General features: G+C 45.5%; 1 long non-coding RNA gene across 1 annotated transcript in view; it reads left to right on the top strand.

The window, feature by feature from the left end:
* Positions 1-21100, top strand: part of LOC311520729 — a 105644-nt gene extending 84544 nt beyond the window's left edge. Inside the window, exon 3 of the long non-coding RNA XR_014711687.1 lies at positions 20256-21100. This is a non-coding gene — a long non-coding RNA (uncharacterized lncRNA). The remainder of the gene's footprint in view (positions 1-20255) is intronic.
* Positions 21101-26838: the final 5738 nt, after the last annotated feature.

Raw genomic sequence — 26838 nt, 5'->3', positions numbered from 1 at the left:
AACCGTACACTCTCAGAAGTCAGGATAGTAAATTTACCATCATTTCATTCTCAGGTGCCCTCCCTACATTTGTTAGCACCTTGTTTTAACACCTCGGCCCACCTTGATCCAGAGAAACGTGATATACCATGTTTTGGCAGGTCTAAAGTTAACATTTGAAGAGTAGCATTTGAATGATAGACGATCATCTCCCTCAACCCCAGGAGGTCTTCTGTGAGTTCTCTTTCACATTCCAGCTGCCTTGGTTTCGAATGTGGGAGACAGACGTTTTTTGTTCCATTTCTGGCTGTGATTTTATCGGCACTTCCCAAAACTTTAACAAAACCTTCACTTCTTAGTGCAGCAGGTCATGTTACCTTGGCTTAGCCCCCAGCTCTATAAATTACAGCACCCTGTGTGACCCGAGGCTAGGATGGATACTAACAGATCCGTTTAGATGCCCTAAAGAATCAACAAGGACTTTCAAGTGCTTTACAGGAAGGATTTTGTGACTATTGTTCACTCCATTTGTACTGCTGTGTGGGCTGCAGTGAGAATATATATGCCTGGTGTAAATAGGAACAATGAAATAAAAACATATATATTAAGAGGAAAAGAAACAAGCCTACAATTTTCCTTCCACTCGCTGTTTTGTTGTATTTCATCTATTCTCTTGTGTTTCATTTGGCTTTTAGAGTCTAATTTATCTCCCTCAGACCGAGAAAGAAGAAAAAAAGAGTATAATGTAATCACAGGCAAGCAAATCAGGAAAATCAATAGGTACTGTGGGTTGGTGGGGAGGGAGAGGGGACTACAGAAGAAGGCAGGCACGCAAGAGATAAATTATATGCACATTAAGGGTCAGATTCTGCCATCTTTGCTCATGTAGAGGCGTAATTTAGTCCTACTGGAATCAGCAGGGACTTGGGGGCCATGCAGTATGAAGAAGGGTATCAGAATTGGCCCCCCCAAAATAAGTTCCTGGTGAAGTTGCCAAAAGATTGACAGGCAAGGTTGTGTTGAGATGGGGTTTTAAGACCTGCCTTGCTCCTCACATCACTTTTTTCCAGGGGCAGAAGAAACTCCCAGGGACCTTGCACTAGTCTGAGGCTGAGGCAAGCTGGCTGGGAGGAAGACAGTGTCACACTATGCCAGTCACCCTTGCAGCTGCTGTTTTAGCTCTAGTGCAGGGGCATCACACTCCCGGATGTGGAGACAGGGACAAAGACACAAAGCCAGGTGGGATTTTCAAAAGAGCCTAACTGACTCAGGAGCACAGGTCCCATTCAAAGTCACTGGGCCTTCTGCTCCTAAACCCCTTGGAAAACTCCACCCCAAATGTTAGGAGAGCAAAGATTTTTACAACCCCTTCACAATGCTTTCTCTTTATATTAGGCTAAGTTTTGGGGAACAGGTTCTAATTGCTCTGTTTCTCTGCATTCAGAAAGCTGATTTCTTCCACGGCTTCCCTTGGCCCATTTATTCTTTTTCTGCTGAAAGAAAAGAAAAGAAAGAAAGAAAGAAAGCCCTTTTAACTCTTTAATTAAAATCTTCTATTTACTGGCATCTTGAGCTGAGCACTGCTGAAGACCCCAGAGTCCTAAGATCACCGGGAAACAAGCAGTTGGGGAGGATGAGTCAGGGGTTCGTGCAGAGTAAGTCACTGTATCCGCAAAAAGAAAAGGAGGACTTGTGGCACCTTAGAGACTAACCAATTGATTTGAGCATAAGCTTTTGTGAGCTACAGCTCACTTCATCGGATGCATACTGTATGCATCCGATGAAGTGAGCTGTAGCTCACGAAAGCTTATGCTTTCACTTTCCCTTGGGAAGCAGCCCCAGTTATTCTCTTGAGGGTTTTTATTGTTGCTTTTCATGCCCCTTTCTTTCTCTGGCTCTTTCACTTTGGTCTAGTCAGGGTCCCCAGGACTGGCCCATCCTAAACCCCTCTTTTTATAGAGTCTCATGTCGGCGGTACTCATCCCCTCTATTTAGCTCTGTAACTGGACACCATCTAGACTGTGGTAGCTGTCTGGCTCTTTAGTCATCATCAGCTGCCTTTCGACCGGTTGCCAAGTCATTTACCGTAACTAGGGCTGGGACCGTGGAGGGGATGGATTACTGCTGTCGTGGCCTTTGGCCTCTATTGAGGAATCCATCACCAGTTACTGAATGCACTGTGTGGAGAGTACCTCCAACCAACCCTACATCAGGTCTGAAATCAGCAGAGTCGCCCCAGAGCGGGGAACCTGAAAGAGGAGGTCTTTAGCCAAAACAGAGAAGAAAGGCAGGGAATGGGGGCTAGAAATAGTTCAGTGCAGTACCGGAAGGGTCACTGGAACAAATGCTGGAACCTGAAGCTTACCAGCCACAGGAACACAGAACAATTCATCCATCCAGTCTGGCATCCTTCCTGCAGCTGTGGCCAGTAACTGATCTTTCGGAGGAAGGCAAACCCATCCTACAGTAATGCACATATCAATTATTACTATTAATAACAATACATCAATAATAATAATAATAATAATTGTAGATATTATCATAGGACTTATTATCTATATTCTGGGAGCACCCTGAAGCCCAAATCAGGATCGGAGCGCCATTGCACTAGGTGCCGTATAAACGCATCAGAAAGTACCGTCCCTGGCTTACAATCTAATGCAAGATGCACAACAATGAGAATGAGGGGGGAAGGGAAGGGAAGGGAAGGGAAAATGGTGCCATGCATACACAGGCTAGCTATGTGCATAGCTTGGTGGCTCTGAATCTTGGGTGCACACCCAGAAGGGAAATGCCTTTCTTATCCCATGTGGTGACCGGCTTGTCCCCTGCCACAAAAGCCCCAGCAATGTTCTAACTTCATGAGTGAACTTTATTATTAGGAGTGTTTCGAACAGGCCAGACCGAACCCTCACTGCCAGTCATTGGGACTGAGTACCTGGTCACCAATAGGAGCAGAGATCTCACAGGCTGACCCAGACCAAGCCCACAAACCAGAATACCCTGACTGATCACAGGAGGAGCGGGGGCTGTAGGTGTAAGGTGGGGGAAGAGGAACAGGAGGGGAAGACTTCTTCCACCCTGTCCTCCCTGGTGCAGCTGCAGTCCCCCAGTCAGCGTCTGTGACGTTGCCCCCTGTATACCTGATGCCCCCCGAGGAGGTGAACAGGCCTGAGACAGAGGCTTTTGTTAGCTCATGCTGCAGAGACTAGAGCCAGGAGACATGTTTCAGTCCAAACTGGGTTTTTTTGGATGAAAAATGCAGGTTTGGCAGCACTGAAATGCTTCACAAATTCATGTCAGTTTCACTGAATTGTTCCTACTGGAAAAAAAAATTGGAAAAAGTCCACACTTTCAATAGGAAATGTTTGGATTTTTCCATTTGAAACCACTTGCCACTTGGAAATTTCCTTCAATTATCTTTAAACTTTTTTAACCCCCATCCCCAAAACAAACCCTTAAAAATGCTCAAAATCCATGGGAAATGTTTTGTTCAACACAAGGTGAAATTTCAACTTTTCAATTTGCTGAAAAATTTGAAAACTTTCATTTTGGGGTCAACCCAAAACTTGTTTTTGGGGGGTGTGGGATTTTGGGGAATTGCCAGTGAACAGAACAGTTCATTATTTGCCCAGCTCTAGCAGAGATCTTGGAGGTTCCCAGTTCAAAGCCTGGTGTGGGCCAAGATTGTGGCTGTCAAAAGCAAAACTGCAACTGTCTATGTGACACTCCCCGGCTATGCTTTGTTGCTGCTTTGCTCGGCCTGGCGGTGAGCACCAATGCCCTTTTGTCCTTCACCGGTTGTTGTTAGATTTACAATTCCCCTCGAGACACTGGACTTAACAGCGGCAGAGTAAGTAGGAAACACATCATGCTTCTAAGGCAGTGCTGGCTGCTGCTTCAGGGCCTCTGGGGATACATCCTGTGAAGTCACAGGGGCAACTATTTGCTTTTTCCTTGGGAGGCTCCCTGAGGCTGGGTCTGATTCCTGAGGGCACAGGGCAGAAGAGCAGTGAAGGGGGGTGGCTGGTGCTGAGATGTGGCCTGCAGATGAAATCCCTTTGCCGTGTGCTCTCTTATTGTTATTCTTTGCCAAGGGGGTTTCAGAGCACACTGTTCGCTCAAGCCAGACAAGAAAGGCAGCCCTAAGGGTCTGCATGAGCTTTGTACCTGTGTTACCTCTACCGGGCCAACAATACATCACCCCCACATTTAACCTCCTCCCCTCCAAACCCTGTCACAAGCATGTCTCTCTGAAACCTCTGAAAACCAAGCAGGAGAGTGAGCCTCCCTCATTCCCCCCGCCACTGAAAAACCAATGGCCCATGCCTGGGGAGTAGAAAGGGCTGCTCTGTGCTATGTGCTATAATCCAATATGAACCATAAACCAATAGCATCTCACGCGCAGCCCAGGTTGCAATGAGCCTAGACTCATGCTGCAGAGTGTCAAACTAACAGGAAAGAAAAGTTGCCCGTGTCCTGAGGTGGAGACTGATGGGAAGTTGCCCATCTCGCCATCAGAGATGTGACCTAGGGATCAGCTCCAGCACGGAGCGGATTCTGAAGCAAAGGCGCCCACTCACTCAGGCCTTGATCCAAAGGCAGTGGGAGAACTCCCTTGGGACAGAGAGGCCACTGTGCTCCTTGGCTGAGCCCAGACGGCCTGGTTTGGACGTGGCAGGTGCGTGGTAGCTGCTGGGACTGTACTGGAGCTATTTCACGAGTCGCTAACGAACGCAGTGGGGCACTGCTGGCCTGACCGTGGGGGAAGCAGGGGTCAGGGGGAGGAGAACGCAACCCGGTTCTTCTCCCAGATCATTGCATGGATCCATCCAGCTGATGTGCAGGGACTAGGGCTCTTGTCAGAGACCCACAGCCGTGTCCCACTTCTGTCAACCTGACTCCAAAAGGCTCCCCTGACAGGTCCCAGCCCTGGGATTTTCTACTTCTGAGGAAGGGTGACAGGGCTGGAAGCAGGGGAACCCACAGGGCTGGCAAGGGATGCAGGGAGCCCCCAGTGGCTCCGCTTCCCTGAAGATCTCTGGCCCCACAGGACACCTTTGCTGGGCCCCTGTGAGTGTGAAAGGGGCTGTCTCCACTGCCCAGGCAGGGGTGGTTTGTGTGCGGAGCTCTCCTCTGCACAGTGACTCCCGTGGCATGCTCCAGTCCCATGTCGGGAGGCCCCGGACCTTGATTTGATTTGACTCAAGCTTAGCTCTGGTGCCTGTGAATACTATTCCATAATACTCTCCCCAAGCTGCTTTCCTACCAGGCCTTGGGTTGGTCACGGCCTACAGCTAGGTGGTAAAGTCTAGTGGGGCTGATTCTAAGTCCCTCTGCTCCCACGCTGGGGGTGTAAAGACACTGTTGCAATCCTGTATTTTGGGGCTGGGCTGGGGCCTACCTGACCCCTGGCATAAATTAGAGCAGCCTCAGGACCGCTCTGCTTTACCCTCTGCTACCCTTGTCTCCCTTGGAAGCAGAGAAGAGCTAGAGCAGTGCACTCCAGCCATCCCTGACATGCCACAGAGAATTCCATATGCCAACGTGGGAGCAGGGCACCTTTATTACTAGCCCTACACTGGGTAGGGGGAGCCCCTGCACTGGGGAAGTTCTCAGGGGCCACTTCCATACACTTTAAGGCCCCTTTATGTTGCCAGAATGGTGCAAGGAGGCCTAAGTACAACTGACAATAAGGCTCAGGGTTTCTATTCACCATTCTCAGCCCCCAAAGAGAAGAAAACCCCCAGCATTCCAAAACTTTGTGCAGGAGAAGAAGGGGAGAAGGCCACTGTCTCTTGGCAGGAAACATATCTCAGGCTGATCTAATTTCAGAGACAATGCTCGCTATAGAGAATATGAAGACTGCAAAGCCAAGCACCCCAAAATGAAGAAATGCCAAGGTTACATGCCACCTCAACCCCATGCCTGATCATTAGGCTACCTTTAATGACATGCTTGCAGGCTACAATTTGCACAGGAGCCATCTCATTCGTTGCATAGGTTTAAATGCACAGTGCAGGTGGCCAAGGAATGAGGTTAACAGAACTTCTGAGTCCCTGATCTGTGTCTGAATTGGCAACATGCAACTCAGTGCAGCCTTCAAAGCAAAACTACTGCACTTTTACACAAAACTGGTTGTCAAATCTCTTAACTTGGCTAAATGCAAACTCATTTTCACCAGCGCACAAGGCACCTGGCCAATCCAGGAGCTATTCCCTTGCCAAATTTCACTCTCTAGCCTCACCCATTCCAGCACTGGAGCTGGTCCAAAAATATCGCAATGATTTTATTAGCGTGGAAAGGTTTTGTTGTTGTTTTGTAACTCCATATCATCACGAAGATGGATGAAGCATTTTTACTCAAATTTCTGACAAAATTCACCCCCAAGCAGAGACCAGGCCTTGAAAATTTCAGCCCAAAGCCTGAAAATTTCTGAAAGTTGTGAGCAACTGAAAACATTTGGAAATGCGTCAGAACCCACTAGTTGCGGCTAGTGCGCCAGCTCTGACTCTGATTAAAGCAGAAACTGAAAACAGATCACACGTCTGCTCATGGAAAGTTTCTTGTTCCTGGGAACCAAGACAGAAAAGAAAAATGTTTTGGTTTTCATCAAGAATTTTTATCAAACGTTTGCAGGTTTTTGTTGAAAAAACAAATGAAATTTTTTTAGTTTCTGACAGATTCTTTTTTTTTTGATTTTCAGTTGCTGAAGCCCAATTACATTTTTTAAAAAAATTATTTTCATTTTCAACAAAACACCTCAAATTTAGTCAAAAGCCAGACATTTCCCACAGAAACATTCATGATTTGTCAAAAAAGCCATTTTTGTCATTAAAGTATTTTACATGAAACATTCTGACCAGCTCTAATAGCTTTTCTAGAATTACTGGAAAGGAAAAGGTTGCGTATCGTGTTAGTTTAAGTGATGTCCATTTCTTTGGTGCCTGTTTGAAACAGACTTTGAAGAAACTCAACACGCACTGAATCCTAGCAGCTGAGTTCACCTGGTACATCAGTCAAATATAGCATCATTTAGTGGCTACTGATTACTGTGAAGACATCATAGAGAAGTAGACACCTGGTCATGTCCAACACCGGAGGTGTGTGTATTAAGTATGTTGCACCACATTTTGCTTGCACATTTACACCTGCCTCTGGAAATTTCCACTACATACATCCGACGAAGTGGGTATTCACCCACGAATACGCTCCAATACGTCTGTTAGTCTATAAGGTGCCACAGGACTCTTTGCTGCTTTTACAGATCCAGACTAACACGGCCACCTCTCTGATACTTGACACATTTTGTTAAGATGCATCCCCCTTCCCGCAAAGCAGGCACAAAACATTCTGCACAACATTGGCCCAAAACACAAGAAAATTACGACTCCATGACCATTCCAAGACCATTTCTTATACTAATGATCCTATGGTTTCTTTTGTGATTTCATATCATGTGCCAAAAAGGCCAGTGTAATTGCAATAAAGAATCAAATGTCCCTTAGAGACATGCACTTTGGGGCTGGAATGTTTTACCTGTTATAGGTAAAATCCACTCCACCCACATAAAGCCAGAGCTTTGGAGTGCACATGGGCAGATTCAGTTTTCCCATCTCAGAGCCAGGCTCCCAGGTTGTTCTTCCAGACCCAATAGCGTGGAAGAATAGGCCCCATAGTTTGGGGGTCTTCTATGTCAATTTGTGTTTGGAAATTGCTTGTTACTGGTAGCACAGACCCTAAGATTATACTCTGACAAGTGTTAACATAGACATAGACATACTTACCACATTGTTCTGTAGAGCCCACTCAAAGAGCAATGATAGAGTCAGCCATGAAGCCTACCTGCCCAAAGACCTGCCTGATGACACATTTATTATCAGGAGGGTTTTTCATTTGAAGCTTTCCCTGCTGTCTGCTGCGAGTCTGAGGATATTAGATTGTCACTTAATTGAGAGCATTCCAAAAATATTCTCCTGCTCCTTAGACTACAGCTCTCCAAGCTAATAAACTCAGTTTCAGGGAGAGGAGTGGCTTGTTTATATTGGACCTCTCCGCAGGCAGCCGCTTTTGTGTTACATCTTGAAATTCCTCAAGTGAAGCTGTTGCACAAACCTTATTAAACTAGTCTCAGTATGTCTTCAGATTTCATGTATGACCCTTTGCTATTACCAGTTATTGATTCTGGCTTCAACATGCATAATGTGGTGTAATCCTGGGACATTTGCAGCCTTATATGGGTTTGAATGTTACGGCAGGATTACCTGTAGCTGAAGAAAGAAAATGAGGCATTATTTGTTTACATTTTCGAAGGGGAGCTATTTCTAGAAGAGGCTAAAATGCATCAAACTAGCAACAATGAAATTTCCAGTGCACTGGGGATTTGGCAGAGATGTCCAAAAGGGGATTCTGCTCACTCTGGTGTGGCGCTATTGGTTTTCTGGGGGAAAGATATTTATGAACAGATATAGCAAATGTTAACACATAAGGCCAGAATTTTAAAGGCATTCAGGCTCCTAACTCCCATGGGAATTAAATACCTTTAAAAATCTGTCCCTTAATGCTCTTTGTAGGTGTCTTATAAAGGTATGTTGTAACAGCCATGTCTCTCTCAGGAGGCCAGTATGGCCAATGTACAGTGCATGAAGATCTGTATCTGCTGTCTTCCCTAACATGTTGTTGTTTCATTTATACAGGGGACCTCCCTGCCATAAGAGGTCATTGGCAGGGTTCCAGAAAGGATCCAAAATTTGCCTGGACACTGGGACCATCCAGAATTATGATAGTAGGGGTTTAAAATATAAGGTTTGGGAAGGATCTTGGCTGGACTTTGCAATCCAGCCTAAAGAGTTAGGCACCCAATTCCCATTGACTTGACCTCCATTAGACCCCTTTCAAAATCCCAACCACAAACCCCCATGTTTTAGGGCCTAAGACAACCTGTAGTATTGAGGGTTTGGAAGAAGCTTCTCTGATATGCAGATTAACCCATTACTGGCTTCAGCAGGATTTCTCACACCTTCCTATGAAGCATCTGGTGTTGCCACAGTTAGATAGAGCATATTGGACTAGGTGGACCCCAGGTTTGATCCCATCTGGCAGTGCCTATGTTCCTAGTGCCAAATGTATGCCAAGAGCTGCACAGTATGTAGGTCATGGCACATGGTCCTTTGTGTCCAATGATGGAGTCAGACTGAATGAAGCCTTGTGTGCGCTCTGGTGACTCGGAGTTAAGTGGATGCATTATCAAGGCCATGTGTTTTCCTTCATGAGATAATGTGGATTGAAGGTCCTGGGGATGGAACTGGAAGAACGTGTCTGTGGCAGAGGTGCTGGGAATCAGCAATTGACCCAACACTCTGGCCACTGTTTAACCAGGTAGGCCCTGAGGAAGGCCTGAATAAGGAGAGGAGTTCCTGTCACTGGCTCAGGTTGGGGTAATGAGTAGCTAATGAGCTAGTTAGCCCATTAACAAGGGGATTGGATAAAAGAGCACAGAAAGGAGGGGCAAGGGAGGAAGCAGGAGAGAGAGAGAGAGAGAGAGTGAGTAGGTAGGTAGGTAGGTAGGTAGGTAGGTGGGCGGGCGGGCGGGCCTGATAAAGGCAGCTCTCTGTGCAGAGAGACTTTCCCCACCCACACCCCTTGGGAGAAGGGGTAGTTAAGCTGAAGGACTGTGTGAATGGTACGGCTGCATGCAACATGGTGGTACCTTCAAAAGGAAGGTCACTGAGCAGTCTGTGTGAGAGCGAAGACAATGGGAACAGAGAGCGCCACAACACATCCGTTAACTTTGTCTCGCTCTCTCCCAAATATCTGTCCAGAGCTCCAGGCACAGAGTTCATTTTAAAATATGCATACAAAAATATATAGTGGAATAACACCCACAGAACTCCCTGCCCGGCCCAGCCGCAATACACTTCTTCTCCTTCCGCTCCCACTAACATTCCCCTGAAGTCCCCCACACACCACAGACACGCTGTTAGGGATTGGCGTGAGAATGTATCAGCAAGGAACTGGGAGACCCAAGCCACTGAATCCTAGGGCTGAGGCAGCTCTGCCGACTGAGGCCAAACCCCAGCTTGCACTGCGAATCTGCAGCTAGCAGCAGAAAGGCCTGTAAAAGGCCTGCCAGAAGAGTATGTAGTTTGGGCCTGGGGATGATTATGAACCTGTGCCAAATTCTCTGCTGGAGTCACGTCCTCCTGACACAGGTGTGACAAGGCAATGGCATTGTGCACCGTCACCGGCTGTCCAATCCGGTGCCACGTCTTACAAAGGGTGCTTTTGCTTGCCTGATTATTTCACAGTGCCCGGTAGCACGCTAGGCACATCGCCGTACAAAGATACAGCTCAGCGTCTACACCCCAAAGATTTTCTCATCTAAATGACACCAGACACAGCAGAGGGCTGGGGGAAAGAGGAGTGTCTGATTTGCCTTCTCATGACCACTTGTTATTTTTTATAACTCCTTGTAACAGGCTCACAGCCTTTGCCTGAAACACCTGCCCTCCCTGTCCCCACATCCTGCTGATCTTACTGGGAATGGGTTAAATGGATTGTACTGATGCAGGTTGCTCATTAATCCTCCTGTATATAAGGGAGGTGGGAGTGGCTCTGTGCGGACAGAGGATCTAGGGTGTGGGCTGACAAGTCCTTTGGTAGGAGCTCTCGGAGCAGTCAAGTCAGAGGAGAAAGTTGGAGCTGATCTTTATATCTTCTTGGTGTTTTCCTTGTTGATAAAGCCAGCCCCCTGGAAGTGAACAACCTTGGAGCCTACACAACTGGGCTGTGTTTGTAGAGCCTCCTGGTAGATGCTCTTGCTCACACGTGGTATCAGGGGTGCATTTTTTTTATTGGTTGAAGACCTGTTCCAGTTTCAACTATCACCTTCCTGGCCTGTCATGTGTCTCTTCTGAAAATGAACCCTACGGTGTCATATGCCTTTTTGCCTCAACACACCTATGTCTTTCTCAGCATTAATGGTTTCCAAGTGGATGGCATTCACAATCAATATTTGTGTTTCAGCTTTATGCTCCCCCTCCTGGTGTATTAATTTCCTCTCTATAATGTCTAACCTATCTTTTCTCCTCCCTATTTAGAATGTAAGCTCCTTCTGGAAGGGGCTGTCTCTGACGATGTGTTTATAGCGTGCCTAGCACCATGGGTCGTGATTGGGAGTCTGCATCGCCGTATTACTACTAATACTATTGCCTATCTACAAGGGGATGGAAGGCGACTATATGCAGAATAATTACAACAGCAACTCTGATACTGAGTCTGCCTTCATTAATATTTAAGGATCAGATTATGCGAGCTTTACTCACACTGAGCAGTACCATGTGGAGTAAGATGCTACTCAACACAAGTAAGGGTGGCAGGATCTGGCTTCAATTCAACAAGCATTGCAGAAGAAGTAAATAAAAGCACAAAATATTTCATAGCTCACGTGCTGCAATAAAAAGCATTCTACAGCACCAGGAGCACCTCTCCCCATTAAATATTGATCACTGGACAAATTCCCTACTTGACATTCAAATGTGAAAGCTTATATGCTAGAGGAATAATCAACTGGAAACATTTGTGACTACGTGGTGTCCTGGGAAGACCAAGGTGGACGAGAACAATTTATATTTCCAAATTGCATGCCCTGTAATTTTATAGCTATGGAACTTGGAGTCTGATCTTGCCAGCCTTACTCTGTGCAATGAGCAACCCATAGGCAGAGTGCTGAAGTCCACTGAGCACAACAAAATGCAGGATCAGCGCCTTACCCTCTATCCATACAGAATATCTATCTACACACACCCGTCTACCTACATTATCTAATCTAAATTTATATCAGGCATTTCCTTCATTTATTTCTTCTTCGTCTTCTTCTTGGTGCTTGTAATATGCAAGAAAAAATCTTGTCTTTGCACTCTGTAAAATCCGGAGAGGTTTTATAAGCTTAAGAGAACTAAAGCCATCATCCTCTGGATTCTGTGCTATGGGTGGATCTCTAGCCCTCTGCATGAATGCGGGCCATCCAAAGGAGTGGTTCAGAGGAGAACACGCCCAGGATTCCCTTTAGATCTGCAGAACAACAGCAAAGAAATGTAACCTGACACCTAGCCACCAGCTCTAGCCAGGGAGTGAGGGGGTGGAGCCCAGCCTCACCCACTACCTGTTCTCTCCCTGCCCACTTTCTCACAGGGGGCAGATTGTCCTGAAAGCCGAGGCTGTGTTCTACACCAATGTTGGAGCCAAAATCCAGATAGACCAAGCAAGCTAGGGGGTGCCTTTACTTAGTTGTAGAAGACCAGGGTACAGTCTACCCTTAATAATCAAAGTCCCAGATACTTTATCTTGAGAAAGAGATTTAATTTTAGGATTAGTTCCTGATGGGCCCTTAGACTCTCCAACTGGATTTCATTTGACATTTATCCTTTTAAAAACATGTTTTTGAAGCTATATGGATGATGATCTTTGCTCAGTGCCATCACCCCTTTCATCATAATTATCTTTCACACTCAATTAACTTGGTTTGATATAGTATTAAACGTTCTCACCCTGATGATTCCTCCATGGAAGCTACATTCAATTCTATTGTTTGTTGGTGTTTATCTGATTTCCTCTATTTCCTCAGTGCCTTTTATGTATGCTATTGTTAATTAAGTCAGTTACAAAAGATTGCAAAACAAAGCAAAGGCTGTAAATTTAATACATATATGTATGAGGGAATTAGGCAGAGATGGTTTGGATAACATGAGAGCTCAACCCAGACTTCATCCCTAAACCATCCTGAACCTGCCTCTGTTTCTAGTGGTGGGGGGAAAAAGAGCTCAGCTTGTTATGGGTGAGAGTAATTTTGGCTCTCTCAGTTGTGCTAGGGCCTGGGATTAGAAGCAGTTTTGCCTGGTGGAGAGATCACTAAACTGGAAGGCAGAAGATGCTGGTTCTGTTCCCGGCTCTGCACTGGCCTGCTGGGTGACTTTGGGCAAGTCACTTCCCCCCACCCCCAGTTTCCCCATCTATAAAATGGAGATAATGATACTGATCTTTGTAAAGCCTTTGCATTCTGCTGCTGAAAAGGGCTATGTCAGAGCTAGGCATTAATGTTAACAAACACCGAGTTAAATTAATGGAAGAACCTTTGTTGACTACAATGGGCTCATGTTACAAGGCAACATACCAATGTACGGGTGAAGGAGAAACATCTTGCCCTAAAAATAATGGGATCTGGAGGGCTGGGATTTTGAAAAGTGCCCAAGGAAGGTAGGTACCAGGCCACACCGGGACATACAGCTTAGTATGACACTAAGCATTGATTGGGGGAAACCAGAATGATCCTAGAAAACCCTCAGAAATATCCCAGTCCTGTACACGGGACAAATGAGCCTATATTCAGAATATTGTGTATATATTCTGTTCACAAAAGGGAAAAATATTACCTAAAAAGTCAGGGAAGCTGCAGCAAAGAGCCCTCACCGTGTGTCAGGCAGTGAAGGATCTGAGCTATTTCTAAAAGTTATTGAAACCATGTCTGCATTCTTCACCAAGGGGGAGATTATTGAAATACGTAAGATCCTGAAAGGAACAGAGAATGGGCTGTGCATGCCACAAGTCTATTTAAGCTTCTGTCAGTTACAAGCACTTAAGCTATAGTATGTCAGGGTCAGTCTGCAGAGGACTAGGTGAAATTTCCTTAAGTGCAGAGTAGGTATTATATGGAATAAAAGGCCAGGCCACCTAAGCAGATTTTAAGACGACTTACATGTACCGTTCCTGGAGGAACAAGTGCCAGTTCAAAAAAGCACATGGATCTAAATGGAGTTCCTGCCTTGCTGTAGAAATAAAATATCTATGGATGCCAACAATTTCTTATTTGTCACAACAATCAACATATATAGGGAAACATACGGATTGGACGATTGTGCAATTATTTAGCACTTTTCACCCATGGCAATCCCAACATGCTTACAAGTTACCCCAAAAGCCAGTAAAAAGTAGATCTGGGTGCATTTTTTTGGCAAATGGTAAATTCCCCAAAAAATGCATTTTGGGGGGCACTGAAACTATTTGTGAATTTGGGTCAAATTTGGCAGAGTTTTGGCTGATAACAAAACAGTTTTGTTTCCCCGCAAAAAAAAGTCAAAATGGTTTGTTTTGATCACTTTGAATTAAAATGTTTGACTTTTCATTTTGCAACAATGTTTTGTTTAGAAATTCAGCAATATTTATTTAAAAGATTCATTTTGGGTCAACTGAAAAATTTAATTCAACCCCAAATGATTTTTTTTGGTTTTTCATTTCTGTGAGAAAAATTGAAAAAGTCCCATTTTTGTTTGAACTGAACTGAAATTTATTTGTTTTGGTTTTTCAGTTCAGCTCCTAATGGAAAAATCATTTATTTGCCCAGTTCTAATAAAAAGCCATCAGCTATTTGTGGTTATCAGGCAGGTAGAATGCATAGCTTCTATGTAAGGCTACATCCGCACTATGAGCTAGGGGTGTGATTCCCAGGCTCATGTACTCATAACTCATGCTAGCTCTCAATGAGGATAGTTAGCATGAGTATAAGCCCTGGTGTACACTACTGACAGGGCTGGATTTAGGGGCAGGCGACCCAGGTGACTGCCTAGGGTGCCAGGCTTTGGGGGCGCTGGGCTCAGGGTGCTGTAAGGTATCCAAAAATTTAACAAATGGAGGGGGGCGCGCTGAAGATACTCTTCACCGGGGGCACCATTTGGTTTAGGGCCAGAGTTAAACTGACACAAGGCAGCTTACAACAACCTAACCATGTGAGTATCTACACTAAAATTTCACTCTCGCCAATGTAACTCGCCTGCTCTGCTGACTTCATAACTGCAACTCCATGATGTAGTTAGGTCGATGCAGTATCAGTATAGACACTGCATTGCTTACACTGACTATTGCTGGCTTTCAGAAGCCATCCCACATGGCCCAGCCATGCTGAAAAACCCACCTCAAACGGATGGGTATGTACCCCCTCTAAGCCATGCCTTTGCTGCTGCTACCCCTGCTACTATGATTACATGGCTATTTATACTCGCACTAGTTTGAGGGCAGCTACCATGAGCATGTGTACACGAGCGCAGGAATCACACCCTTCGCTTATAGTGTAGTGGACAAAAGTCAGGATATGCTTCTATGGGCACAAAGCTCTAAAGATTTAGAGCAGGTTGCACAGCGGAGCCAAGAGGCCAATGAAGAAGGGTGGCAACATGTGACCTCCAGAAGAAGAAGAGGAATGTCCAGGTACCAGCAACGCAGACACAGGTAACTAACCGCTTTCATGTTCTCTCCACAGGTACCATTGCGGAGAGTGGACCAGATGATACGTCTGGGGGGAGAAAGCAGAAGGAGACTCCGCTGGTTGAAAGGCATGAGATGCGCTGTCCTGAGGTTGGGGGTTCCACGACCACCACTCCCAAGAGAAGGAGGTGGGTGGTGGTGGTCAGGGACTCCCTCCTCAAGGGGACTGAGTCATCTATCTGCCGCCCTGACCGGGAAAACAGAGAAGTCTGCTGCTTGCCAGGGGCTAAGATTTGCAATGTGATGGAGAGACTGCCGAAACTCATCAAGCCCTCGGATCGCTACCCCTTCCTGCTTCTCCACGTGGGCACCAATGATACTGCCAAGAATGACCTTGAGCAGATCACTGCAGACTACGTGGCTCTGGGAAGAAGGATAAAGGAGTTTGAGGCGCAAGTGGTGGTCTCTTCCATCCTCCCCGTGGAAGGAAAAGGCCGGGGTAGGGACCGTCGAATCGTGGAAGTCAACGAATGGCTACGCAGGTGGTGTCAGAGAGAAGGCTTTGGATTCTTTGACCATGGGATGGGCAGAGACGGGCTCCACCTAACGAAGAAAGGGAAGAGCATCTTTGCGAGCAGGCTGGCTAACCTAGTGAGGAGGGCTTTAAACTAGGTTCACCGGGGGAAGGAGACCAAAGCCCTGAGGCAAGTGGGCAAGCCGGGAGGAAGCACAGGCAGGAACATCTGTGAGGGGAGGGCTCCTACCTCATACTGAGAATGAGGGGCGATCAGCAGGTTATCTCAAGTGCCTATATACAAATGCACAAAGCCTTGGAAACAAGCAGGGAGAACTGGAGGTCCTGGTGATGTCAAGGAATTATGACGTGATTGGAATAACAGAGACTTGGTGGGATAACTCACATGACTGGAGTACTGTCATGGATGGTTATAAACTGTTCAGGAAGGACAGGCAGGGCAGAAAAGGTCGGGGAGTAGCACTGTATGTAAGGGAGCAGTATGACTGCTCAGAGCTCTGGTACGAAACTGCAGAAAAACCTGAGTGTCTCTGGATTAAGTTTAGAAGTGTGAGCAACAAGAGTGATGTAGTGGTGGGAGTCTGTTATAGACCACCGGACCAGGGGGATGAGGTGGATGAGGCTTTCTTCCGGCAACTTGCAGAAGCTAGTAGATCGCACGCCCTGGTTCTCATGGGCGACTTTAATCATCCTGATATCTGCTGGGAGAGCACTACAGCGGTGCATAGACAATCCAGGAAGTTTTTGCAAAATGTAGGGGACAATTTCCTGGTGCAAGTGCTGGAGGAGCCAACTGGGGGGGAGCTTTTCTTCACCTGCTGCTCACAAACCGGGAAGAATTAGTAGGGGAAGCAAAAGTGGATGGGAATCTGGGAGGCAGTGACCATGAGTTGGTCGAGTTCAGAAACCTGACACAGGGAAGAAAGGTAAGCAGCAGAATACGGACCCTGGACTTCAGGAAAGCAGACTTTGACTCCGTCAGGGAACTGATGGGTAGGATCCCCTGGGGGAATAACATGAGGGGGAAAGGAGTCCAGGAGAGCTGGCTGTATTTCAAGGAATCCCTATTGAGCTTACAGGGACAAACCATCCCGATGTGTCGAAAGAATAGTAAATATGGCAGGCGACCAGCTTGGCTTAACGGTGAAATCCTTGCGGATCTTAAACATAAAAAAGAAGCTTACAAGAAGTGGAAGATTGGACAGATGACCAGGGAAGAGTATAAAAATATTGCTCGGGCATGTAGGAATGAAATCAGGAGGGCCAAATCACACCTGGAGCTGCAGCTAGCAAGAGATGTTAAGAGTAACAAGAAGAGTTTCTTCAGGTATGTTGGCAACAAGAAGAAAGCCAAGGAAAGTGTGGGCCCCTTACTAAATGAGGGAGGCAACCTAGTGACAGAGGATGTGGAAAAAGCTAATGTACTCAATGCTTTCTTTGCCTCTGTCTTCACGAACAAGGTCAGCTCCCAGACTGCTACGCTGGGCAACACAGCATGGGGAGTAGGTGGCCAACAGAATGAGGTGGTTAGGGACTATTTAGAAAAGCTGGATGTGCACAAGTCCATGGGGCCGGATGCGTTGCATCCGAGAGTGCTAAAGGAATTGGCAGCTGTGATTGCAGAGCCATTGGCCATTATCTTTGAAAACTCGTGGCGAATGGGGGAAGTCCCGGATGACTGGAAAAAGGCTAATGTAGTGCCAATCTTTAAAAAAGGGAAGAAGGAGGATCCTGGGAACTACAGGCCAGTCAGCCTCACTTCAGTCCCCGGAAAAATCATGGAGCAGGTCCTCAAGGAATCTATCCTGAAGTACTTACACAAGAGGAAAGTGATCAGGAACAGTCAGCATGGATTCACCAAGGGAAGGTCATGCCTGACTAATCTAATCACCTTCTATGATGAGATTACTGGTTCTGTGGATGAAGGGAAAGCAGTGGATGTATTGTTTCTTGACTTTAGCAAAGCTTTTGACATGGTCTCCCACAGTATTCTTGTCAGCAAGTTAAAGAAGTATGGGCTGGATGAATGCACTATAAGGTGGGTAGAAAGTTGGCTAGATTGTCGGGCTCAACGGGAAGTGATCAATGGCTCCATGTCTAGTTGGCAGCCGGTGTCAAGTGGAGTGCCCCAGGGGTCGGTCCTGGGGCCGGTTTTGTTCAATATCTTCATAAATGATCTGGAGGATGGTGTGGATTGCACCCTCAGCAAGTTTGCAGATGATACTAAACTAGGAGGAGAGGTAGATATGGTGGCAAGTAGAGATAGGATACAGACGGACCTAGACAAATTGGAGGATTGGGCCAAAAGAAATCTGATGAGGTTCAACAAGGATAAGTGCAGGGTCCTGCACTTAGGACGGAAGAATCCAATGCACCGCTACAGACTAGGGACCGAATGGCTAGGCAGCAGTTCTGCGGAAAAGGACCTAGGGGTGACAGTGGACGAGAAGCTGGATATGAGTCAACAGTGTGCCCTCGTTGCCAAGAAGGCCAATGGCATTTTGGGACGTATAAGTAGGGGCATAGCGAGCAGATCGAGGGACGTAATCATTCCCCTCTATTCGACATTGGTGAGGCCTCATCTGGAGTACTGTGTCCAGTTTTGGGCCCCACACTACAAGAAGGATGTGGATAAATTGGAGAGAGTCCAGCGAAGGGCAACAAAAATGATTAGGGGTCTGGAACACATGACTTATGAGGAGCGGCTGAGGGAACTGGGATTGTTTAGTCTGCAGAAGAGAAGAATGAGGGGAGATTTGATAGCTGCTTTCAACTACCTGAGTGGTGGTTCCAAAGAGGATGGTTCTAGACTATTCTCAGTGGTAGAAGATGACAGGACAAGGAGTAATGGTCTCAAGTTGCAGTGGGGGAGGTTTAGGTTGGATATTAGGAAAAACTTTTTCCCTAGGAGGGTGGTGAAACACTGGAGTGCGTTACCTAGGAAGGTGGTAGAATCTCCTTCCTTAGAAGTTTTTAAGGTCAGGCTTGACAAAGCCCTGGCTGGGATGATTTAATTGGGGATTGGTCCTGCTTTGAGCAGGGGGTTGGACTAGATGACCTCCTGAGGTCTCTTCCAACCCTGATATTCTATGATTCTATAAGATGTAGCTGGAAAATAAACTCGGGGGTGATTTGAGGTATCGCTGCATGGTGACAGGTGACAAATGTTGACTTCTTAATGATGAACTTTCCATTGCACTCTACGGAATAGAAGGATCACTTCAACTGAAATGTGGCCTGCAGTGGAATTTGGCAGCTGTTTAATTATGCACATCAGCCTAGCCAAACAACCTAGGGCAGGAAGTGCAGGGCTATCTCATCCCATCCATACTGTGCGGGGGAATTCACACAGGCAGAATGTAATCCATTCCAACTGGAATTTGGTTCAAACATCAGGTTTCAAGCCCTTGCTCGGGAGGAAACATTGCAATGGAGTCCTTAATAGACTATGTAAGAATTCTAACTCTGTTTGTTTCTCTCCTCCTGAAGTAAATAACACAGGAGAAACAGGTAAATAATAGAATGTTGGATTTTTTTTTAAAATATAAAATTACTGGTTTATTCTGTTTTGACATGTTTCTGCAGGAAAGGGTCTCAGAAATCAGAGCTCTGCTCAGCAATCAGTTGTGTCATTTATAAAGACATCTGAGCTACAGCCAAAGCAATATAGGACAGTGTAGGCAGTAATCGAAATCTGAAAACACACTAGGAAAATACATTAGAATTTAATATGTGCAAACAGAACTAATGTTGAGCTCAAGTAGTTGCAGATACCACGGATATTCAGGGACAAGGGCCAGCAAATTTTACACATATTAGAGCATAAACATGATTAAAACAAAGTGCAGCTGAGCATACAAATAAGATCTTGCTAATTTGTTAGAGTCACTGGAGTGGCCACAGCTCATCCAGCAGTGGAGATGATCTAAACACAATTTAACTTCAAATGTGACAGAAGGCTACTCGCAAACGAGCAAGATTTACAAGCATGTGCAAATAGAAAAGTCATCCATAGAAAATTAAAGGTGGACATTAAAAAGTGAAATCCAAGTAATGGAATTTGCTGAGTGGAGGCACTTACTCTTTTGATCATCAAAATTAACATACAGGAAAATAAATCACATTGAAAAGAGATGGGCAAAAGATGAGGTCAAATTACATCACGGATCGAGTGTGAGATTTAGCCTTATCTTGGCATTTTCCATTAAAAACCAAGGGCTGGATTCAGATCCCCCTACTCACACTGGATAGCCCTGTGACACTGTATGGAATATGAGAGACACTTTATGATACTGTTGATATCAATATTATAAAATTGCAATGAATTGTGCCAGATATGCTGTGTGAGGTATCTGCAAAAATGTTATGATTTGCCAAGTATGATGATCTTGTTAATATGTTTGTATCACCTTTGTATTGTGAGTTATAGTTATGTATGGTATATTTGTATTTCCAAACTTGTGCTGTGTTTCTGTCCTCCAAACAGATTGGCATCAACACTGCCTAGCCTGTTCGATGTCTCATCAGGGGCCATCAGCGGTACAATGAACCCATTGAAATGCCAGGGACTACGTCTTATGAGTCAGCAAGACATGTAGGGGCATGCCGGTGGACAGAACTCTAAGGCTTTTCCATGCCATGTGCTGTGCAGCTTGTGTTTGGGACACAGGAAGTACAAGCCACATGGAAAAAGACTATAAAAGGCAGCTGCATCATCGCCATTTTGTCCTCAATCCTGCTTCTTACCTCCGGAATAACTTTTCTATAAACCAAAGCTCTGAACAAAGGACTGAATGACTCCTCCAAGCTGTGGATGTGGTCCAGAGGGACTTTCAAGCCAGCAGACTCATTAATACTGCTAAGAACCTGATATATATGGACTTTGAAGTCTTTGTATGCATGTCATTGCTTTACCATTTAACAACTCTCTTCTTGTTCTTTTTTTTTCTTTATAATAAACCTTTAGTTTTAGACACTGTCATAAATATAAAGGGAAGGGTAAACACCTTTAAAATCCCTCCTGGCCAGAGGAAAAACCCTTTCACCTGTAAAGGGTTAAGAAGCTAGAATAACCTCGCTGGCACCTGACCAAAATGACCAATGAGGAGACAAGATATTTTCAAAGTTGGAGGGGGGAGAAACAAAGGCTCTCTCTGTCTGTGTGATGCTTTTGCCGGGAACAGAAAAGGAATGGAGACTTAGAACTTAGTAAGTAATCTAGCTAGATATGCATTAGATTCTGTTTTGTTTAAATGGCTGATAAAATAGCTGTGCTAAATGGAATGTGTATTCCTGTTTTTGTGTCTTTTTGTAACTTAAGATTTTGCCTAGAGGGATTCTCTATGTTTTGAATCTAATTACCCTGTAAGGTATTTACCATCCTGATTTTACAGAGGTGATTCTTTTACTTTTTTTCTTCAATTAAAATTCTTCTTTTAAGAACTGAATGCTTTTTCATTGTTCTTAAGATCCAAGGGTTTGGGTCTGTGTTCACCTATGCAAATTGGTGAGCATTTTTATTAAGCTTTCCCCAGGAAAGGGGGTGTAGGGTTTGGGGAGGATTTTTTGGGGGGGAAAGACGTTTCCAAGTGGGCTCTTTCCCGGTTATATATCTGTTAGTCGCTTGGTAGTGGCAGCAATAAAGTCCAAGGGCAAAAGTTTGTACCTTGGGGAAGTTTTAACCTAAGCTGGTAAAAATAAGCTTAGGGGGTTTTCATGCAGGTCCCCACATCTGTATCCTAGAGTTCAGAGTGAGGAAGGAACCTTGATAGACACTAAAGGATTGACTGGCAGCGCATGGTATTTTGGGTGGTATTTCCAACCTAATACTGACCTGGCAATATGGCTGGCCCTTTGGGGTCAGAAGAACATTTTGTACAGTGAGTAGAGTTTTAAAATAACTTCTCACTGTACTGGACCTATGTGCTGACTGAGAGCCAGAGAACTGGAATGCAATAAGGGGGCTGTGTGATTCCTTTATTTTTGCTTCTTGATAACCAGGGTGGGGATCAGAAACACAGTTTGAGACTGTTTGGGGAGTTTAACTTCAGTGTTACCCACCAGTCTTGGGAATATCGGCTCTCCCTTTTGCAGACTTCCCTGACCTTGGCATTTCCAATGAGAGCTGCCCCAGGCACACCAGGTCACAAGCCCCTCTCTCTGGATCAGTCCCATTGACTTTGAGGGGATTATTTGCAGAGGAAGGTGCTATTCAAGATGAGTCAGAGGATCAGAACCTGACCTTGTTATTCTAATTATTACTTATGTGACTGTAGGTGTGATTTTCAAAGCTCTTATGTGATTTTGGAGCACAAGTCTCTGACTTTTGGTAGGACTTGTGCTCCTAATCCCATAGAGGCATTTGAAAATCCCAAGTGATGAGCCACCAACAGCACTGACTAGGTCTCCTTGTGAAACTTATCACCACACTTCTTCGCCTTGTCATGTCAACAGCGGCTCTTGTTCTTGATCTCCAAGAATTCTTGCCAAGTGTGTCTTCCAAGCGGACACTAGCCTTCTTCATGTCTGCCTTTGGTACCTCGAACCACCTTCTTCTAGGTCGCCCTTGTGGTCTTTTTCCTCTGACTACTTGTTCTTGTACTCTCTGGCCAACATATCCCATATCTTGTCATCTCACTTGACCCAGCCATCTTACTCAAAACTAATCAACAATCAACAATCACTAATAACTGGAAAATACCATTTAAGACTCTGATCCTGACGACAGCTGGTTTGGAATTTTTCAACAAATCATTTTTTCGTCTAAATGTGCTGATTCACTGAAACTAAAACTGTTTGAAAAACAGGTTTGGTTTCAATGAATTTCCAAACTCGAAAAAAGAGAGACAAAAAGTTTCAAAATTGTCAAAATATGTCTTTTGAAATGGTTTTGACATTTTGAAAACTTTAAATTTTGCTTTTCCTGTTCAAAATGAGTTTGTTTCAAAGTTTAAGCCAATTAGACTAAAATTAGATTAAAAAAGAAAGAGGTGAAAATCAAAATGAATGTTTCAATTGGCCTGAAACAAACAGATAAATCTTTTTTTAGTTTGCAAAGTTTTCAAGATTTCAACTTTTTTCTCCAATTCAAGGTAGAAAAAGATTTCAAACTTTTGAAAACATTCAGGGGAAAACCATCTCCTGCCCAGTTTCGATCCTGATATGGGGTCACACAGATGGCACCCTCACCAGCCTGGACCCCCACTGAAAACTGGCTGTATTTCAAGGAATCCCTGTTGAGGTTACAGAGACAAACCATCCCGATGTATCGAAAGAATAGTAAATATGGCAGGCGACCAGCTTGGCTTAACGGTGAAATCCTAGCGGATCTTAAGCATAAAAAAGAAGCTTACAAGAAGTGGAAGGTTGGACATATGACCGGGGAAGAGTATAAAAATATTGCTCGGGCATGTAGGAATGAAATTAGGAGGGCCAAATCGCACCTGGAGCTGCAGCTAGCAAGAGATGTTAAGAGTAACAAGAAGGGTTTCTTCAGGTATGTTGGCAACAAGAAGAAAGCCAAGGAAAGTGTGGGCCCCTTAATGAATGAGGGAGGCAACCTAGTGACAGAGGATGTGGAAAAAGCTCATGTACTCAATGCTTTCTTTGCCTCTGTCTTCACGAACAAGGTCAGCTCCCAGACTGCTGCGCTGGGCATCACAACATGGGGAATAGATGGCCAGCCCTCTGTGGAGAAAGAGGTGGTTAGGGACTATTTACAAAAGCTGGACGTGCACAAGTCCATGGGGCCGGACGAGTTGCATCCGAGAGTGCTAAAGGAACTGGCGGCTGTGATTGCAGAGCCATTGGCCATTATCTTTGAAAACTCATGGCGAACGGGGGAAGTCCCGGATGACTGGAAAAAGGCTAATGTAGTGCCAATCTTTAAAAAAGGGAAGAAGGAGGATCCTGGGAACTACAGGCCAGTCAGCCTCACCTCAGTCCCTGGAAAAATCATGGAGCAGGTCCTCAAAGAATCAATCCTGAAGCACTTACATGAGAGGAAAGTGATCTGGAACAGTCAGCATGGATTCACCAAGGGAAGGTCATGCCTGACTAATCTAATCGCCTTCTATGATGAGATTACTGGTTCTGTGGATGAAGGGAAAGCAGTGGATGTATTGTATCTTGACTTTAGCAAAGCTTTTGACACGGTCTCCCACAGTATTCTTGTCAGCAAGTTAAAGAAGTATGGGCTGGATGAATGCACTATAAGGTGGGTAGAAAGTTGGCTAGATTGTCGGGCTCAACGGGTAGTGATCAATGGCTCCATGTCTAGTTGGCAGCCGGTGTCAAGTGGAGGGCCCCAGGGGTCGGTCCTGGGGCCAGTTTTGTTCAATATCTTCATAAATGATCTGGAGGATGGTGTGGATTGCACTCTCAGCAAAGTTGCGGATGATACTAAACTGGGAGGAGTGGTAGATACGCTGGAGGGCAGGGATAGGATACAGAGGGACCTAGACAAATTGGAGGATTGGGCCAAAAGAAATCTGATGAGGTTTAATAAGGATAAGTGCAGGGTCCTGCACTTAGGACGGAAGAACCCAATGCACAGCTACAGACTAGGGACCGAATGGCTAGGCAGCAGTTCTGTGGAAAAGGACCTAGGGGTGACAGTGGACGAGAAGTTGGATATGAGTCAGCAGTGTGCCCTTGTTGCCAGGAAGGCCAATGGCATTTTGGGATGTATAAGTAGGGGCATAGCGAGCAGATCGAGGGATGTGATCGTCTCCCTCTATTTGACATTGGTGAGGCCTCATCTGGAATACTGTGTCCAGTTTTGGGCCCCACACTACAAGAAGGATGTGGAGAAATTGGAGAGAGTCCAGCGAAGGGCAACAAAAATGATTAGGGGTCTGGAACACATGACTTATGAGGAGAGGCTGAGGGAACTGGGATTGTTTAGTCTGCAGAAGAGAAGAATGAGGGGATTTGATAGCTGCTTTCAACTACCTGAGAGGTAGTTCCAGAGAGGATGGTTCTAGACTATTCTCAGTGGTGGAAGAGGACAGGACAAGGAGTAATGGTCTCAAGTTGCAGTGGGGGAGGTTTAGGTTGGATATTAGGAAAAACTTTTTCACTAGGAGGGTGGTGAAACACTGGAATGTGTTGCCTAGGGAGGTGGTGGAATCTCCTTCCTTAGAAGTTTTTAAGGTCAGGCTTGACAAAGCCCTGGCTGGGATGATTTAATTGGGGATGGGTCCTGCTTTTGAGCAGGGGGTTGGACTAGATGACCTCCTGAGGTCCCTTCCAACCCTGATATTCTATGATTCTATGAAAACGTGCAACTGCATGACTCCGTCCGTGCAGATCCAATTGAAATGGAAATAAGGCAAGGAAGAGGGATAAAAAAACCAGTGCCTGTCTTGAACCTTAGTTTAATTTTTAAGGATTTAACTTGGGAGGCTCATAAGGTTCCAATCTCAAAATTCTAATGAGGTTGGATTAATAATGTGTGACATTATCATTCGCTGCTATAATTTCTGTCAGGTGTCTAGCTGTTACTGCTTTACTCAGTGGCTTGCAACGTGTGGCTTCTATAATATTCATAGATATCCTGACAGCCAGTGTAATTTTGGCATTGCTGCTACAATCTGGTCAGTCACTTAAGATGCACTTCCTGAAATCACTGCCCTTTGGAATCAGCAAGGCTGCAAGTGAAGGAAATAAAACTCTGGACCGCCTTACATATTTTTCCAGCTCACTCAGCTAACAAGGGGGGAAAAGAGCCTTATGGATGCTTTGCTATTCCTCTAGTCCTAAACTGACAGGATAAGACCATAAGTAAAACAAAAGGCAAAGAAAAAGGTATTTGTAATATAACTAATGAGCAAAGATACAATATTCAAAGACTGCAAAGCAACAGCGTAGGAAGGTTAAAGTGCTAAGGCTGGAAAAAGATAAAAGGAAGATCACGAAGGAAAACAAAGATCAGCTTTGGAAAAAGGAGGGTTGTACTGAAATCACAAAATATGGAGCTAGCTTTCAAGCTTGTGCATGTTCAGAACAGGAGGTTTTTATAATAACAGGGGACTGATGCAAACTAGATCCAGACCTAAGTTTGGATTCTGGCTTGCCCAATCTTCCTCCAAATAGCTTGGAGATTTTTGATTCAAGCCCAACTCTAGTGAAAATATACCAATTCCCCAGAGAGAATGGGAACAAGGGGAGCAGGGCTGGGGCAGGAGTGTGAGAAATGGAGACAAGACAGTCCAGAGAGAAAATAAAATGGGACTGAGTAAAAGGAGACCAAGACAGCAGCAGATGGGAGAAGGTGGTTGGGGTTTGCTCTCCAGAAGCAGGGCTTGGGATGGGCTGAAGAGTTGCCAGTTCTCATGATTTTCTCATGAGTCATATGATGTTGGGTGTTTTTCTGACAGCCCCAGTTCCTGGAGTCCTGTGAGTGAGAGTCCTGCCTGGAGAACACCGCCAGTGCAGGGGACGCCCCCGCTGCAGCCCTCATGTCAGGGGAGTTCTGGGGTGGATGGCGGGAGTGCTGGAGTAGGAAAATGTATTCTGTGCTCTGGCTATCACCAGCTGCTGCAAACCCCAGAAGGAAGGATGTTGTCAGGGCTAGCCTAGCCTTTCCCAGAGGCCAACCTAGGCCCCAGCAGGTGCAAACCACCTCCCGTCAGTCACCGAGCCGGCATGTGCTATTATTCCTGGATAGAACGCTGTGCTATAAAATGACATCAGACAGACCCTTCTCTTCGATCCAGACGTGTCCTTCTGGATCCAGTCCAGGCTGCCCTCTCGGATTCCTCAGCAAATGCTCAGGCCAAGTGCCCAGCTCTCCTGCCCTCACATGCCTCAAGGCTGAGGAATGTCTCTCTAATTAGCTCATGGGGTTGTGACACTTTGCTTCCATGTGGCACTTGGCGCACAGAGGTCTGCGTATCAGTATGCTGCTTGAGAGCCATGTCTGGAGATTTCTCTTTGGTCCAATCTTCTGTGTGTCCCCCTTCTGCTAGGGAGATATCTCTGGTCAGGAGCAGGGTTCTGTTACAATCGGCACCTTTGGAGAAGAGGTAATTACTTATCTGTAACTGTTGTCCTCGAAAGATACAAGT

Source organism: Lepidochelys olivacea, assembly GCF_965140295.1.
Source record: "Lepidochelys olivacea isolate rLepOli2 genome assembly, chromosome: 5".
NCBI lineage: Eukaryota > Metazoa > Chordata > Testudines > Cheloniidae > Lepidochelys > Lepidochelys olivacea.
The sequence above is the reverse complement of the archived record's forward strand: the minus strand, read 5'-3'. Positions and strand labels throughout refer to the sequence as shown.